This window comes from Pogona vitticeps, chromosome 4 (genome assembly GCF_051106095.1).
Source record: "Pogona vitticeps strain Pit_001003342236 chromosome 4, PviZW2.1, whole genome shotgun sequence".
NCBI classification, from domain to species: Eukaryota; Metazoa; Chordata; class Lepidosauria; order Squamata; family Agamidae; genus Pogona; species Pogona vitticeps.
In genome coordinates this window covers 41,547,434-41,566,012 of record NC_135786.1, presented here as the reverse complement: position 1 = coordinate 41,566,012, position 18,579 = coordinate 41,547,434, and the positions used below count along the sequence as shown (strand labels likewise).

Below are 18,579 nucleotides of genomic sequence, written 5' to 3'. Positions count from 1 at the left end.
GGTGGAAATTTCTGCCATATGTGAACAATGTTTTGCCTTCTAGTACTTTTTCATCTAATTTGTAGTGGTAGCCGTGTTAGTCTCTGAAAGCGTATCATACAACAACAACAAAAATCAAAAGCCAAAAAAGAAGAAAAAAGATGACAAAAACGTGCCACCTTAAAGCTTAAGTGCTATATTTTAATATGAATTTTCATTGATTAACTCCACTTCCTCAAACATAAGAGTGAGACTACATGACAAATATTTATACATTTATACATGGCCCCAGAATAAAGGGACAGTGGTTTGTTGGTAGGTACAAGTTGCAAATTGTGTGAGTCAGTGTGATATTTCACACTTAGTAGTGACATAAGATCACTGATATTAAGTTCTTTTCCTTTGAAGCTTGTTCTGTAAAGGTGGCTGTGGTTTGTTGGGAAGCTGTGCTGGCCAGGATTTCTGGGAATTGTACTCCAAGAATATCCGGGGAACTAAAGATCCACTGCTCTGGATCCTTATCCTGTAATTTTTTTCTCGGGATGGCAGTTTTCAAATCCCATGAAGATTATCCGGGTAGATTAAAATGATTTGAAACAGATTTCTGTGTTTTTCATCTACTTTACTATTTCGTGCTGATAGAGATCTATACTGACAGCCAGGAACTTCTAAAGTTGCCTGTAGGTAGATGGGCTATGAGATTGATAATTAGCCTCATGATATATTTGCACTAATTCTAGTTAATGCTGCCAGAAAATATTGTCGTGTCTACAATGGATCTTTGTAGATAAGTAAAGTTCTGCCCTAGGGCTTCAGGAACAGTCTGTGAGAATGGGAATGATTATTGAGACTGCATTCCTCTGCATACCTACTTAGATATTTTCCCACTCAGCTCATATTTATGTAATATAATTGTGCTATAAACCTTGTAGATTAAACCATCAGCTGCTGAATTGAAACTATGTGATACACAAGAGTTTCATCCCTGTTTTCAAACAATCATGCTGTCTAAAATTCATTGAGAGATGGCTCATGGTCTGAGAAAGCAGGTGTCTCATCACAAAATATAGGGGTGATCCCTCCTTCCCATCTAAGACTACAAGCAGCAGTTGCTTACATTCACTCTTTGTAACAGGAGTGGGCAAAAATCAGCCCTACAGATAATGGACCATATATTTCCTAGAATTCCTCATCATTGCCTATGTTGACTAGAGCAGTTGGGAGCCATAGCCCAACAACAAGTAGAGCAGGGGACTCCAAACATTTGAGTGTGAGGGCCACATTGTATATTTTCAACATTTTTGAGGGATGAAGGAACATACATGCAGCCGCATACAGCCCCCCACATACACACGCACGCACACACACACACACACACACACACACACACACACCGCATGCACGGACTGAAGGAAACAGCAAGGCAGGCCAGATGTGGCCTGCGGGCTGTAGTTTGGAGACTTCTGATGTAGAGCATGGCACTTCACCAACCCTTGCTTTGCAAAAAATTGCCACAATCCTACTGGTGTTCATATTAAGCATCACGTAACTGGAGTGCTAGAGTGTCAAGGTGAGGAATTTTGAATATAGAGAGAGTTAAAATAATTAAGGTAGTATAGAAAAAGCTGCCCTGAAAACATACACTGTATTTTAGAAATGAGGATTGAGCAGCAGTTTGCTAAAAGTCACTGCAAAACAACTACTGTACTGCAAAGCAAGATCACAATACAATAACATTCTTGAAAGATGGATGTGTTTGGAAATAATAGCCATAAATAAAGAAGTTAAAGTTTATTGTAGAGATGGGCATGAACCGCCAGTTTGGCATGGTTCATTTCCCAGACATCTCACCTCCTCCAGTGGGCATGCATTTGGAGGCAGCACATCGAGGAGGTGGAGCAGGGTGCTGCTGCTAGAGGGAACAGGGCACCCGCTAGAGGGGACAGGGCGCCAAACCACAGATCAGCTATTCATCTGGGAAACTGACTGCACCAAACCAGCAATTCATGCCCATCTCTAGTGTTTTAAAATAATTATTTTGTAATATGTAAGTGTTAACATGACCAATAGATGGCATTAGCAGACTCGGTGACTTGCTGTGCTTTGATATACTGATTCCAGCGCTTTGCTCCTTCCGTAAGTTGCTGTCCTTATGGTTACAGTCAGTGCAAGCCTATTAGACAGAATAATAATGCTTATCATCATGGTGGAAGTTTGCCAAATTCTGATTTACAAGCCATTGCATTTACAAGGGGTACAAAAGCAATATAAATTTCCATTATAAATTTCCTGATTATTCATGCAGGCCTCTTAAATTTAGTGATCGTGGAAAACTGAATGTTTGCAGTTTGAAAGGAAATGTAAACATTTGAGAGAAACACAAATATAGAGAGACAGGAGACAAATACGGGACTATATAATGCATTACACCACACCACATACACCGGATACCAACAGCCCTCATATAGCAGCAACAGTAGCAGCCAACGAGGATAACATAGATTTTTCTTAATAAACTGTAGATTCAATCTGGTTTGGCTGGGTGAGCACTTAGAATATTTTTTGTGTGCCATTATTATAACATGTTTAAAGACCAAAGATTAATTAAAGCTATTATGTTTTAACTTTTTAATAATATATTTTAGAGTTGTAGTCTCTGCTTTTTCAATGTTCATTTTAAAGCTATAAGCTTCATTTTTAGAATGTAAGTAAAACATTCTTTTTGACATTTTAATTGTACTTTGTATACTCCTATATTTTGGACTGAATTCTGAGTTAAGTATTTGTGTGCAACAAGTTTAGTTTTCATATATTTTTAAGCATTTATGCCTCCATTTTTTCATAAGACTGTTGGATGTTTTCAACTTTGAAGTATTTTTGGGCATATGGAACATAGAAGCAATATACATAAATAAAGGTAGAATTAGACAAGCTGATGTTGCCTGGAATCATTGCTACAATGAAAATGCTTATTCCTTGATACCCACATAAATTTTGATGTGATTGGGAACGACTATCTGATTTCATTCTGGAATTAACCCTGTTTGAGGGGAGGGGGAGATAAATGCCAGCTGTGAGGAACACAGGCTTCTGATTTATTTGAGAGATTTATCAAGTTCTTAGGAAAATATTCAGCATCGGACTATCTGACCTGACAGGGGTACATTTCAGTTGCACAGACTGGTACATAACGAAACATACAACTGAGTTGTGCCCTGATATCTGAACAATGAGCCATAGTTAGCCATGGCAACCTATACAAACCCTATGCAAACATCAACAGGGTTTTCATTAATATATATAAAGAGAAATAATAGACCACTCTAAAACATTGAGTTTAATTAACTTTAACAGGTACTGACAAGTACAGCTTATATTTCAATGAATTACACCTGGAAATTCAGAAATTTGCAAATAAAGTCCTTTTGTCAGAACCAAAAAAAAGCAAGGAACTATCACAATTTAAAGATACTTTAACATTATTATTTTAATATTATTTTACTTTATAATATTATTTTATTTATTATATTATTTTATTAATATTTTATATTATTTTATAATATTATTATAAAAACAAAACCAGCACACGTGCCAGTAATAATCCTTATGACTTCTAGTATATATTTTTAAGGAAAACAGAGATCAAATGGTCAAATGGTTGTATGTAAATTGCTGTGTACTTCTTGTGGTTTATCCTATCAAAAAAGGACTTTCTGAATATGAATGTAAACTTTGGAGCACTCTATAATATTCATACTCTCCCCAACAGGGCTAAAGTTTTAGGTGTTAAATTCAACATTATATAAGTGCAGGGTTGAACAATATGACTCTCCAACCTTTGACTTCAGCTCCCATCAGCCCTATTTAGCATAGGAAATGGTGAGGAGTTATTGGGCCTGCAGTCCAGTGGCATGGGGAGGCCAAAGCTGCCTATCCATGTATTTGTACCATGTTCCCCCCAAAATAAGACAGGGTCTTATATTAATTTTTGCTCCAAAAATGCATTAGGGCTTATTTTGAGGGGATGTTTTTTTCATGTACAACAATTACATTTATTCAAATACAGTCATGTTATCTTCTTCTGGTGCACAGTGGTGGAAGGTGGGATTTCACTTAACTGGGGCTTACTTTGGGGTAGGACTTATATTATGAGCATCCTGAAAAGTCATACTAGGGCTTATGTTCAGGTTGGGTCTTATTTTCGGGGAAACAGGGTATAAGTCCAGTAGCACAATAAATCATTCTTATCCCTTCATTTTCTCAACACTATAGCTCTATGCTCCATTAAAAAGAAAACCTGTACCAAAAAATATCACAGTCCTGCAGATTAGATCTGATCTACATGGGCAGTTGGGAGTGAAAATAATTGGTCCCCGCTTCAAGTTCTATGGATGGAAACAGTTTTTGCAGCAGAATTATACTTTTGGACCAAATCCCTTGTATCTGAAAAGCCCATTCTAAAATGTATATTTGAAATGCCTAATAACCTGAGTTTGACTTATTTTGCCTTTTCCAAAGTATGAAGGCTTAATATTTAGTGATTTGTTCCACTCGAGATGAAAAAGATACAGGGAACAAACACAGTTAAAGAGTGACACTAAACAGATGGGAAATGGATCTTCTGCCACATCAAAAGGAAAATGCATCTCTACATCAGGCACAATCATTCATGGCACTCTTCATAAATGTTAAGACACTTAATGATACTGGAAAGCGAAAACAGGACCTTGCACAGTGGATAATAACATAATTATTGAAATTTGGATATTAAAACCATTCCATTAACCTACCACTTTCAAATGACATAAATGTGAGTATAAAAATTGGTAGGCTGACCCAAGTTCCTTTTAATTTGTTTAATATAGTTATGATATACTGTATCTTGCTTCGCAATAGATTTCTCAAACAACCTCTCTGGCTTTAACTTTCTCTAAGAATTTTCTGACAGCTCTGTCCCAGGTTTTGAACTCTGACAGTGAGCAGAAGGGAGTGGTAGCAATGGGGGCCTTGCCAGCCCTCTTCTGCCTGAGGCTACCGCTTCACCAGGGCTGGCCCTGAGAATCAAGCCATATCATCATAGAATTGTGATATGACTTGATTCAGATGATTAAAGTCATCAAAGACCTATATATGAGGTATAACATTTATATGAAATATAATATGAATGTGCTACCAATGGATATAAATTTGTACGTACTAGTCTTTGCCACATAGATTGAGCTTCCTATATATACATAAACTAAACATTAAAACAGTACAAAAGTAGAAAGATAGAAAAATATACAAAACAAATTGAAAACACAATGCAAAACATATCCCTCCACCTTTGGAATGTAACTATTTATTTATTTACTTACTTAGTTACTTACTTACTTAGTAACTTACTTAGTAAGTAAGTAAGTACCCTGTTTCTCTCAACAAATCTTGGTCTGCAGTATAACCTTTGCCTTTCCCCAAACACATATTCTAAAGATACATTCCATATATCCCTAACATGCTTTACTTTCAACATTCCTTTTCTAACTTTCAATTCACAGGTTAATTTATCATTAATAGCAATATTCCACATTCCTTTATACCATTCCTCCCTATTAAAATAATTGTTACGCTTCCAATTTCTTGCAAATATCAATCTTGCTACAGTTACCATAATAGTACGTAATCAATTCCTCCCCCCCCCCAAATTCTATTTGAGCAAGTCGAAACATGTTTAACAAAGTGATCATTGGCACTTTTGATTATTTATTCCCATAATTTTCTTTACCCCATTAAAGAGATTCATATACTTTTTCGAATATTCATATTATATTTGATGCCTTTTTGATGTGAGGGTATTTATACCAGCCATGATATCCACTGACTTCTCAGATAATTAAAAAAGCAGCATAGAGATGAATTAGAGCCAGTGTTGTATGTCTCAGATACAGATTAAATATCAGACTCTCATTATTTGTTATTCATTTATTGAAAGTATCATTTCCTTATCTGCCTATCAGAGTCCCCAAAGCAATGTATAGTAAAAGTAATAAAACATCATTTGGAAACATTTTTTAAAAACTATGAACCAAATAGGATAGTAGAAAATAATAGTAGTAGTATTAACTGTTGTATATACAGTATTGTTAAACAAGCCTGACTTCGCTTGGGAAAGTGTTCTACAACCAAGGTACTGCTACAGAGCAGTAGTGTATTGTAATAAAGATAGCAAAGATAGCAAGGAGCAAAGACCTGTGCATTCTCTTAATGGTTTATTGATGCACTTAGACTGTCGTTCTACACCTCCCTGTTTGCTTTCCTACTTCATCTGAAGTATTTGCCACCTCTCATTTATGAGAGATAGAAACCAATGCATCTAAAGAACATAATATTAAAAAAGAAAAGAAAAATGTTTAAATAGAAAAGATCGCACCCATTCATTCGTCATTTCTACAAAGTCTAATGAATAATTATATAGAGCGTCTGTAGAACCTGTTCTGAAATGCAACCATTACAGTGAAAATCTAGCACCAACATGTCCGCTCCAGAATTTATTCCTGATCATGAGGACAGAATCAGTTTTAATATGCTGAAATATTTACAACATATATAATTATCTATTTGGATTAAATTATACTAAATTGATATATTAAGATCCAAAATGATTTGTGTTATATTTATATATAAGTTATAATTGAATGAGAAAAGTTGTCTCTTCCTATTGCTGCGCTACTTGAACAGGCACAAATGGTCAAGATCATGGTTTATTAATGATTTTAAAAAATCCTCACTGTGGCTCCTTGATGGGGGCTGGACTTAATCCACAGGCATTTTTTCCCCACTGTGCAATTCTAAGATTATTATTATTACTAAATTAATCTTTTGAGGATTTTCTCACGATACTCAGTAACAAACCTGTGCCTTAAACATACTTGCACTAGCAATGTTGCTTATGTTTCCTTTGCTGGCACACAAGTTCCACAGCATACACAAAAGAATGGTAAGTCATGCAAACAGAGTCAAACCCTTGTCAACCTGCCATTTGTTTTAACTTCCAATGGAATTAGGTTTGATAACAGGTATTTAAAATTTAAGCTGCATACATACCACACGTGTCCATGCTCTACCTCCCGAGAACCACTTTACAACATGTGTGGCAACTGTTTGAGAGATGAATACATTGATGGAATACATCAGGATTCTACATAGCAAACTTGTAAACAGTGAAGGGCAGATACACATATTTAAATGTGCAATATACATGATCTAGAAATTCAGCACTTCCATGCAAATTAATTGGATATTTAAGAACAAGCTTCTCCCTTTCATATTTTTAAACCATGTTTACCACAGAGAGCATTGGTGTATCCAGAGCAACCTCAATTGCTACATGGAACTGGACATCTTTTGACAGAAAGAGAAGCTGAGCATCTTCTAATGGCATCCTAGATGGAAAAGTTTTATGCAAAATAAGTAAACATGTTAAAATAAATATCCTAGTATACACTGTGTGGTTAAATGAAGAAGGCAAAGAAACATGGGTATTCTGATATTCTTGATAGAACGATGGGATTTTTTAAACACACCTACCCACCCTCTGAATGAACAATCAACAAATAGAATGTCAAAACAGGTCAGGAGCAAAACAAAAGAAGGAATTGTGTTATGTTTAGATAACCAAGCTTGTTCTCATGCCTACTTTGGCATGTGTGGGTCAGGGGCAGCAGAACAAAGAGTTCATCTTCAAATGTTTCACCTCTAAGAACAATACATCCAGTTTATCAAAACCATTGATGTAAAACAGTTCCCAACTAATAATTCTTTGTCTAGAGACAGGACACCCTAGTTGCTTTTGACACCATGTCACCTACTCAAAGGAGACAATGGAGAAATGCATGACTTTATTGTTTCTTTGATTTGGCACCAACATGGCTTCACCGCACCTCAGAAAGTAGAAACCAAGACAAAAGATCAATGCTATTTCAAACCAAATCCTTTTTTGGGGGGGGAGGGGGGGAGGAGAGGGATGTAATTTATTTTTCTATTTTATACTCATCCTGGCGCTAATTTGAGGCTGCATACGTCAGGTTGCGTCTGAGGAGTAGTTTACAACAACGTTATTATATACTTCTTTGTTGTTGTTCTAGCCTTTCAGCTTTAAAAGAGGAGATTTAAAATAACCCTACTTTGTTGGATAGCATATTAATAGGAATGCAACTACCTATTTGAAGGCAAGGGTAGGTGATAACTTTATTAGACCACTAAAAACTTCACAAGCATGTGCCAGCTTTCGACCTGTACAAGTGTTAATCATCACAGGGGCTTTCACCTGATGAAGACCTCTATGGTGTTGAAAGTTAGCTTTTTTAAAAAAAAAAAAAAAAGTCTGATAAAGGTATTGCCAGTCCTTGCCTTCATGCTTTCAGATTCTATATAAGGAACACACAGCTGGTTTTTTATTTTTTATTTTTAACTGCCAATCTTTTATCCATATCATATATTAGTACCCACAGTGTATTCCCATGAATCATGATAATCATCGTATTTTGAATGTGACATGAGGTTGATAGGTACTACCTTACAACTGCTCTAATGAAGACTTCATGAACAATCGTCTACTCAGCCTTTTTTGGCAAGATACTGCCACAAAACAATAAACACATAGAATGCACACATCATATGAAGCTGCAGATGAGAAGAGGGAGAGAAATGTGATCTGAGGCTTGCATGGGGACCCCAGCACTCATGGCAAACCAAATACTGTATATATATTTTAAATGGGGGAGGGATGCATTACTCAGAAAGTCCCATTGTGGGGTGGGAATTTGCCATGTCTCGAAGGACAATCACCACTCTTGAGGGCCCCATAACCCCCCCCAATTAATTTTTTTGAAAATACTGGATACTAAGGGGTCCGAAGAGTCGGACACGACTAAACGACTAAACAAACGAAGGGGTGCAAGGGGCTTTTAAAATGTAGTTAAACCAATTTTTCAGTTAACAAGCCCCATTGTATCAACTGCTGTGAGTACTCTTCTCCTCAGTTAAACTTGTCACCTTGGGGTAGCAAACAAAAAAACTGCAAGATGGCCCTTGTACTTTCTAAAATCACCCAACCTTAATTTATACTAATAACATACTGGTTATGTTACTGTAGTTTCACTAGCAATCTGCAATTAACTAAATAACATGAAATCAGCAGTCATAGTAAAAACAAACAGTTCATTAACAATGACATTAAGCTCAGACCATCATCCCCATCACTCTTTATCAGGTGTTCTAGCCTGGTAGAAGTACTTTTTAATGCCAGGTCAATGCATAATAACTGTAGATAGCAAAACTGGTATATATTACTGTGAGTGGATGACGCTGTTCCAGGTCCTCTATTCAGAGCATGTTACCATAGTCTCTCGAGACTGAAGGATGCCTAAACAACTAAATGAGTGGATGAGAGGAACCAGTGTATGATATAAATAGCAAAAAATAATATCAAATGCAAAAACTACACTTTTTTCTTTTATTTTTGCCACCATGTTTTTGCTTTTGTTTTTATATTTATAAAATATGGGTTCCCAACAAAACACGAACTGAGGAGCACGACACGTACTATTTGTGACTTTGAAATTTCTCTTCAGAATTGTTACGTGACAAAGTTAGAGACTTTTTTGTTGGATGCTCTTGGCTATTCTCTTGTTTATCCATCTGATGATAAAAAGTTTTTTAAGAGGCTAAAGTCCAAGATAAATAGAGTTCCCTGATAGTTCAGAAAAACACAGTGAGAAGAAAATGTTATTTACTGACTTAAAATACTTCAGTAAGTTGTTTATTAGTAGTTAATGTTCATCAGGGTTCTTCCACATTCCTGCCTTAATTAGTTAAATCATAGCTAAGGGTCGGGGCCCTTTTCTATTGTGTTTTGTGTCTTCTATGAATTTCACAAATGGCTCCTTGTCTAAAAGGAAGCCAGTTCTTGCTCTGATCTTATCAGAAATTGTCCTTAAGACTCTATATCCACATACTGATGTCTCCAGCCTCTTTTTATCAGCTGCTTTTATCCCGGCACCTGTCAGCTAGACACAAAGCAGTTTTTCCATCCCTTCATACTGATAAGATTTGATAGATGCTGGGCAGTTGATTTATAATTCAAATTCCTTGCACATAGGAGGACAGCTAACGTTTACAGTGGGAGGAAAAGGTTTACGTGAGAAACGAGAAGTTCCTCCAAGCCTGCTATTTGGATCTGGTTCTCTCAGGTGCTTCTGTCCTCCATAGTTCAGCAAAGAGAAGCAGCCAGTTTAGAAACAGCAGCTTCTGAGCTCTTTGTACTTATTTTTTTTTCCTTTTTACCCCCTGTGAAACGCACTCTGCTTATTTTCAGCATTTTTGCACTCACTGGTAAAAAGATGTAAAACAGGATATATGCTAGCGAGTGAGACAGAGACAAAGGTTGAACAAGTTACTTTTTGCTTTACAGTTCTTAAACTCCCAAACAGTATGCCTTCTGAGTATTCTAGGTACCGCAGTTTTAAAAAGTGGCTTTGCCAAGTGCAGGAAAGTAGGAATATGTCTTTGTTTCCAAGGCAAGTGAGGCACTGCTTCTTTACTACAATCAAATTGTGTTTTCTGTATTAGATAAGGGCCCATCTAGACCTACCATTGGTTGCACTTTATGTGTTAATGATACTGCTACTTTTCCCACTGTCCAAACAACACGGGACTTAAGCTGGTATCAATTGTGACAAAGGCAGCTCCAGATGCAACTGTGATCCACTTAGTTGTACCACTTTCAGGCTGAAATATAGTTGTGTGGTTCTGTATATGTAATGGGAATGATATCAACTGCAGCAGCAAATCACAGGTGATTCAGGCTTCCTTTGGTGATTTCAGGAAACGTGTGACTTTACTGCATTGTGTATGCATCAACCAACAGGACCTGAGGCTTGGTGTGATATTTCCAAATACTTGTGAAAAGCATATGTAGACACAGCTGGACTGGGATGTAAGTCTTCCTAGAATGTGTTGCAGGAAGCTAAACTACTTACTACCAAGCACCAGTCAAAACATAACACTCTTAATGTTCCCCCAAGAAAAAATGTGTTTGTATATGGACATGTTTGTTTTTATATTAAAGACAGGTCATTAGACTTAATTTATTTATATTATTAGGATGGCAATCTCAGGTATATTTAATAATGAGTAAACCCCACTGAGCACAGTATGACTCCTTTCTGAATTAATCTTCATTGTCACCTCTTGTGATTATTATATCTAACCTTGATTTCTGTTTTCATTCATAACTTTACAATGGTAGAAAATTATTTGTCTCCTTTGCCTTATCTACTGTATATGGGCACTGCTTTATGTATAATTTGCTTGTGTTGCCTTGTGTTATTTGGTGTGGCTATAAGACATTTTTGAAGGGATTCATCTACTGTTCTCATTATTCCATTTTCTTTATTATTTTCAATGCTTAATAAATCAGAACGGTTATATTTATGAAATTATTCTGATACATTAGCACTTAACAGCAATAGCCTTCTGACTACAGGGATGTGCTATAACCATCAAATGTAAGTAAGTACAGCAGTGTGTGCTCCATGAACTTGTTTTCATTGAGAATTTTTGTTAAAATACATGTGGAATTTGTTCAACTCAAATAATGGTTATTGAGAAATTGAGGATCTAATATCCCTCACCTTGGAAACATGTACTTCTTGTTCATGAGATACACAGGACTACTTCTTATATCATTTGTAATATGTATCTTTATAATATATACTGAAATAATAAAATGTTTAAGTGCATAGTTAAAACAGATGTTTTATGTGGTCCAAGTTCAAGGAATTGCAAATTGGATGTACTTTCCTCAAGCATGTATCCCTAATGTAAGACTCTTGTCTTTCAGATCAGCTTAAGAGAGACAAATAATTTATTGTCTACATCCACCAAGTCAAAGCTGAATGCTACATGTATTTTGCCTGAATTCAAGTGTTTCTCATTTTCCAGCATCTTGAGTGAATACATGATCTGAGGCCATAACAATCATACACATGTATATAAGTTGCTGAGCAAGATTTCCAAAGGGCTAATATCTTTTTGAGCTTCTCCTGAATGGGAAGTCCTACTAGCATAGCAACACTGGATAGCACCACTTATGCAAGCACTGCTATTGTGTAAGCAATATTCTGCATGAAGAAACACCATCTTACTCTTGCACAATGGTTTTTGTGCAAGGGGTGCAATCCACTATACTATGCTGACAGGAATTTTTGCCCTGTGGGCACTCAGTAGGATACTGGCCAATGACATCATTCCAAATGAGTTTATGCAAATCTAATCCTGTACTTGAATGGGTTATCCCAGTAATCTAGTTCCCCAACTTAGGTAAGGTAAAGGTTCCCCTTGACATTTAGTCCAGTCATGTCCTACTCTAGGGCATGGTGCTCATCCCCGTTTCTGAGCCATAGAGCCAGTGTTTTGTTCGTAGACAGTTTCTGTGGTCATGTGGCCTTTGCAACTAGACACGGAACACCGTTACCTTCCCACCATGGTGTTACCTATTTATCTACTCGCATTTACATGCTTTCGAACTGCTAGGTTGGCAGGAGCTGGGACAAGTGATGGGAGCTCACTCCATCACGTGGATTCGATCTTACAACTGCTGGTCTTCTGACCTTGTAGCACAGAGGCTTCTGCGGTTTAACCCACAGCACCACAATGTCCCTCAACTTACCTAATCAAATTTTGCATGAAATTTCTGCCAATTTTTGTGAAGTCAGAAGTGCACCACACTTCTGTCACCTGTTCATTATTCCAAAGATTTTGGGTCCTGTTCCAGCATCAGAATAATGGTTGACCATTAAAGCCTGTTTCAGGTTGTTGAAAATCACGGAAAGTAAACGACAATTCAAGCCATATGCTACAATATTACAGCTCCCCCCCCCCTTCTTGATGGCTTATGGAGGAACTGGAATAGTGACTAAGACTGAGTGATCTTGCCAGCTGCCTCTTCCTACACACAAACATATTGTACTTGCATGTTTTCCCCTCATTCAAAGAGCAGCACGTGTTGCTACTATCTCAGTGGTAGCAGAATAGGCATAGATAATGTTGATTGTAGAACTCTGAAAACCGTCTATGGCAGTTTCCTCCATCTGATGCTACTGACATGGTTCCCAGAGAGGAGTATATGTGGGAAATATTGTGCCCGAATGGAAAGGCAGTAGCCTGAAGATTATAGCTGAAAGCTCCACAGGCAGAAGGCAATGAGTGGAATATTGTCCCTTCCCTGGGAAAGCATGGGTTTTTATTTCTACTACAATGCTTTCCATATGTGCTGCAATTCAATGGGATTCACTCCAAGAGGAAGGTATTACAGTGGGCTTCAGTATAGCTGTTTTGTTTGGGGTTTTTTAACTGGCTTATAGCACATGGGCATTTTGCCATATATATAGGGAGTCTGGCCAAAGGGTATTCAAAGTTTCTTTGTGAGTAGCAGCCACACATGAGAACTAGCAGAAGATTTACAGCTGAGAAAATTAGAGCTAGCAGCTGGGGGGCATTCATGATCAACAGCCAGTAACTGGCTGAGGGAACAACCAATTACTGTGGCTGAGTAAGAATCATTACTTCACTTTAGCGCATTATCAGCTGGGAGTAGCACTGCTGATTCCATTAGTGGAAATCACATAAATGTAGATTTTAAGCAATCACCTATATGCAAATTTTAAACAAGCCTTTGAGGCTTCTTTTCAACCTGTAATTCTCTTTAGCTCTTCTGACTAGCTAGTCAGAGACAGCACATAGAAAGTTCCTTAATAACTTACCTAGTCATGCTTTGTTTCCAAATGAAAGTGTTGTCACTTATGAAAAATCAGGTAGTATTCAGATAATCAAGATTTTTTACTTCCCATATATTGCAGCCTGAGCTTTCTCTTGTCAAGGAGGAACAACTTAGTCTCTTAGTTTCTTACAGAACTGTTTTCAGGCAGGGGAAACCAAATGGTAGCTGTACAAGGTGGTGTATAGGTATTGACTGCAGTTAGCCATTTGTTGAGGGCTCATCTTTTTTTCAACACTACACTATTTGTGTTATGCTTATATAATGAACCAGTTCAGAGACTGGCAAATTCTAGGTGTCATTTAGGTTTTTATAGATCTTACCTAAGGAGAAATCCATGAACTCTACCTCACTAGTTTACCAGAAAAGCAAGAAGACAATAGCATGTATCATCCACACTTCCACATCTTCCACTTAATTGTAAGATAGTCCCCACATTGGAAGCAGCACCCTGAAGAAGATAATTTCACCCAACTGCTGTCATCCTCCTTAAGCCTTTTTCAGTACGTACTCATTGTTATCAGCCACAGGGGACTTGCCTACATCATCAGTTATCAGGAAGTACTATATCAAAGATGGAAGTGAGCTTGTTGTTACTGCTTAGTCGTTAAGTCCTGTCTGACTCTTCATGACTCCATGGACCAGAGCACACCAGGCCCTCCTGTCTTCCACTGCCTCCTGGAATTGGGTCAAATTCATGTTGGTAGCTTGGATGACACTGTCCAACCATCTCGTCCTCTGTCGTCCCCTTCTCCCCTTGCCTTCACACTTTCCCAACATCAGGGTCTTCTCTTCTCATGAGATGGCCAAAGTATTGGAGCCTCAACTTCAGGATCTGTCCTTCCTTTAGAATGGATAGGTTTGATCTCCTTGCAGTCCAGGGGACTCTCAAGAGTCTCCCCAGCACCACAATTCAAAAGCATCAATTCTTTGGCAGTCAGCTTTCTTTATGGTCCAGCTCTCACTTCCATACATCACTACGGGAAAAACCATAGCTTTCACTATGCGGACCTTTGTCGGCAATGTGATGTCTCTGCTTTTAAAGATGCTGTCTAGGTTTGTTATAGCTTTCCTCCCAAGAAGCAGGCGTCTTTTAATTTCGTGGCTGCTGTCTCCATCTGCAGTGATCATGGAGCCAAGGAAGGTAAAATCTGTCACTGCCTTCATATCTTCCCCTTCTAGTTGCCAGGAGGTGATGGGGCCAAGTGGCCATGAACTTAGTTTTTTTGATGTTGAGCTTCAGACCATTTTTGCACTCTCCTCTTTCACCCTCATTAAGAAGTTCTTTAATTCCTCCTCACTTTCTGCCATCAGAGTGGTATCATCTGCATATCTGAGGCTGTTGATATTTCTTCCAGCAATCTTAACTCCGGTTTGGGATTCATCCAGTCCAGCCTTTCGCATGATGTATTGTGCATATAAGTTAAATAAACGGGGAGACAATCTACAGCGTTGTCGTACTCTTTTCCCAATTTTGAACCCATCAGTTGTTCCATATCCAGTTCTAACTGTTAATTCCTGTCCCACAGATAGATTTCTCAGGAGATAGATAAGGTGGTCAGGTACTCCCAGTTCTTTAAGAACTTGCCATAGTTTGTTGTGGTCCACACAGTCAAAGGCTTTTGTGTAGTCAATGAAGCAGAAATAGATGTTTTTCTGGAACTCTCCGACTTTCTCCATAATACAGCACATGTTAGCAAATTGGTCTCTAGTTCCTCTGCCTCTAGTTCCTCTTCTTTGGCACTGCCCTTCTTTGGGACTGGGATGTAGACTGATCTTTTCCAATCCTCTGGCCAATGCTGGGTTTTCCAAATTTGCTGCAATATTGAGTGTAGTACCTTTACAGCATCATCTTTTAAGATTTAAAAAGCTCAGTTGGAATGCCATCACCTCCCCTGGCCTTGTTGTTAGCCATGCTTTCTAAGGCCCACTTAACTTCACTCTCCAGGATGTCTGGCTCAAGGTCAGCAACCACACTATCTGGGTTGTCCAGGACATTCAGATCTTTCTGGTATAATTCTTCTGTGTATTCTTGCCACCTCTTCTTGATGTCTTCTGCTTCTTTAAGGTCTCTACCATTTTTGTCCTTTAGCATGTCCACAAAATGTTCCTTTAATATCTCCAATTTTCTTGAACAGATCTCTGGTTTTTCCCTTTCAAAGGCAGCCACTTTGCTTTCTTGCATGTCCTTTTCTTTGGGATGGTTTTTGTTGCTGCCTCCTGTACAATGTTACGAGCCTCCATCCATAGTTCTTCAGGCACTCTGTCCACCAAATCAAGTTCCTTAAATCTGGTCTTCACTGCCACTGTGTATTCATAAGGGATTTGGTTTAGATTATATCTGACTAGCCCAGTGGTTTTCCTACTATCTTCAGTTTAAGCTTGAATTTTGCTATGAGAAGCTGATGATCAGAGCCACAATCAGCTCCAGGTCTTGTTTTTGCTGACTGTATAAAGCTTTTCCATCTTTGGCTGCAGAGAATATAATCAATCTGATTTCGGTATTGCCCATCTGGTGAAGTTCATGTGTAGAGTCGTCTCTTGTGTTGTTGGAAAAGAGTGTTTGTGATGACCAGCTTGTTCTCTTGACAAAACTCTACAGTATTAGCTTTTGCCCTGCTTCATTTTAAACTCCAAGGCCAAACTTACCTGTTGTTCCTTTTATCTTTTGACTTCCTACTTTAGTACAGTATTCCAATCCCCTTTAATGAGAAGAAAATTCTTCTTTGGTGCAAGTTCTAGCATGTGTTGTAATTCTTCATAGAATTGGTCAATTTCAGTCTCCTCAGCACTGGTAGTTGGTGCATAAACCTGGATTACTGGAATGTTGAACGGTCCGCCTTAGATTCGTATTGAAATCATTCTATCATTTTTGGGATTGTATCCCAGTACAGCTTTTCCCACTTTTTTCTTGACTGTGAGGGCTACTCCATTTCTTGTACAGGATTCTTGCCCACAGTAGTAGATATGGCAATTGTCTGAATTGAATTCGTCCATTGCTGTCCATTTTAGTTCACTGACGCCCAGGATGTCAATGTTTATTTTTGCCATCTCCTGTTTGACCACATCCAGCTTACCAAGGTTCATAGGTTTCACATTCCAGGTTCCTATGCTGTATTTTTCTTTTTAGCATCAGACTTTCCTGTCACTTCCAGGCATGTCTGCAGCTGAGCGTCCTTTCGGCTTTGGCCCAACCACTTCCTTAGCTCTGGAGCTAAATAACAAGAGCTACTTGTCCTTGTCCTCCGCTCTTCCTCAGTAGCATGTTGGACACCTTCTGACCTGAGGGGCTCATCTTCCAACATCATATCTTCTAGCCTTTTGTTTCTGTCCATGGAGTTTTCTTGGCAAAGATACTGGAGTGGCTTGCCAGTTCCTGCTCCAGGTGGATCACATTTAGTCAGAACTATCCACTATGACCTGTCCATCTTGGGTGTACCTGCATGGCATAGCCCATAGCTTCTCTGAATTACTTTGTCACGACAAGGCAGTAATCCGTGAAGGGGGGAAATGACCTAAGGAGAACTAAAAGTCCCTCTGTTTGGAATAATAATTAATCCTGTAAACTGGCTGTACTTTCTTATAGAAAAGGTAGCAGCTGTCTCTTAAATGACACAAAATTATCTATTCATTCTTAATATTTTTACCCTGCTACTCAGCCAATAAAAGAGAGAGTTCTTAGAACAGCTTAATTATCAATTGGAACAGTATCTCCTAGTGTAGAATTCTAATATCTGTGAATTAGAATTTGGTGTTTGCCTTAAGAAACAGTCAAACACTGAAATCGTAATTGCAGTATAAAGCATAACGGATGGGAGTGAAGATATAATTTGCCCCTTCTCCATCATAATAAAAATAAATAACAACTATGAATACTACAGTAATGGTGGGCCTTGCTTTAAGGCATTATGGGGAAGGAATATTGGAATGCAATTACGGACAAGTCTATCAAACACATGTGCATACATTTTCCCTATATGAAATGCAATACAAATGGTTGCTCAAATGATATTTAATGCCTGTGAGGATCAAGAGGATGCCTTAAAAGTCAGTCATAAATGTCTGAAATGTAAGTGATCCAGAACAGCTATTTCTCATATGTGTCATGGAGTGCCAATACGGTACACAAAAGACATACTGATAGATAGTATTTGATGGTATTTGAATACAAAGTTTTATCTCACTTATATCAAACTCTTTTTCTTTTCCTAGGCGTATAAGTGTAAATGGAACAACACAAAAGGAAAAAGACTTAGGGGAGGAAGAGGAAAGAAACAACCCCTCACCCTAATAATTTTAGTTGTTATAACAACTAAGAGAACACCAAAGGCAGCCGATGTAGGATAGAGTAAGGTGGGGTATTGTACTGTATCATGTGGCTGAAACACCCTCAAATTCCCAAATGATATGACACAGTTTTGACACAATCTTAGGCCAGATTTGTCAGGGCTTTTCCCCTGTTTTTGCTGAACCAGATTCCCACTGTGTACTATGCCTTCCAAGAGCTTTGTTGACACACAGTGTTTTACTACTTTTCTTTAATTCACTCTTTTGCTTCAGAATGTTTTAAATATTGCAACCTTCCCACTGTGAAGGAAGTGCCCCTCAGCAGGCAAAGCTTACTCTTACAGGACTCCTTGCTGTTTGAAGTAGTCGACAAATGTTCTGACTTGAACATGAAATCTATTAGCAGCGCCTGTGTTTAGTTTCCTCTTTTGGTCCCTGTACACTAGCTATGTAACCCTCATTCTTCTGGTTATACTGTACATTAATTATTTCTATCT

The 18,579-nt window shown here is 38.1% G+C and overlaps 1 protein-coding gene and 1 long non-coding RNA gene across 3 annotated transcripts in view; one reads left to right on the top strand and one right to left on the bottom strand.

The window, feature by feature from the left end:
• The window catches only part of LOC140706561 (uncharacterized), a 50,099-nt gene that overhangs the window by 4,757 nt on the left and 26,763 nt on the right, over positions 1 to 18,579 (top strand). The window lies entirely within an intron of this gene.
• Positions 1 to 18,579, bottom strand: part of SLC16A1 (solute carrier family 16 member 1) — a 78,655-nt gene that overhangs the window by 48,503 nt on the left and 11,573 nt on the right. The gene's annotated exons all lie outside the window — the stretch shown is intronic.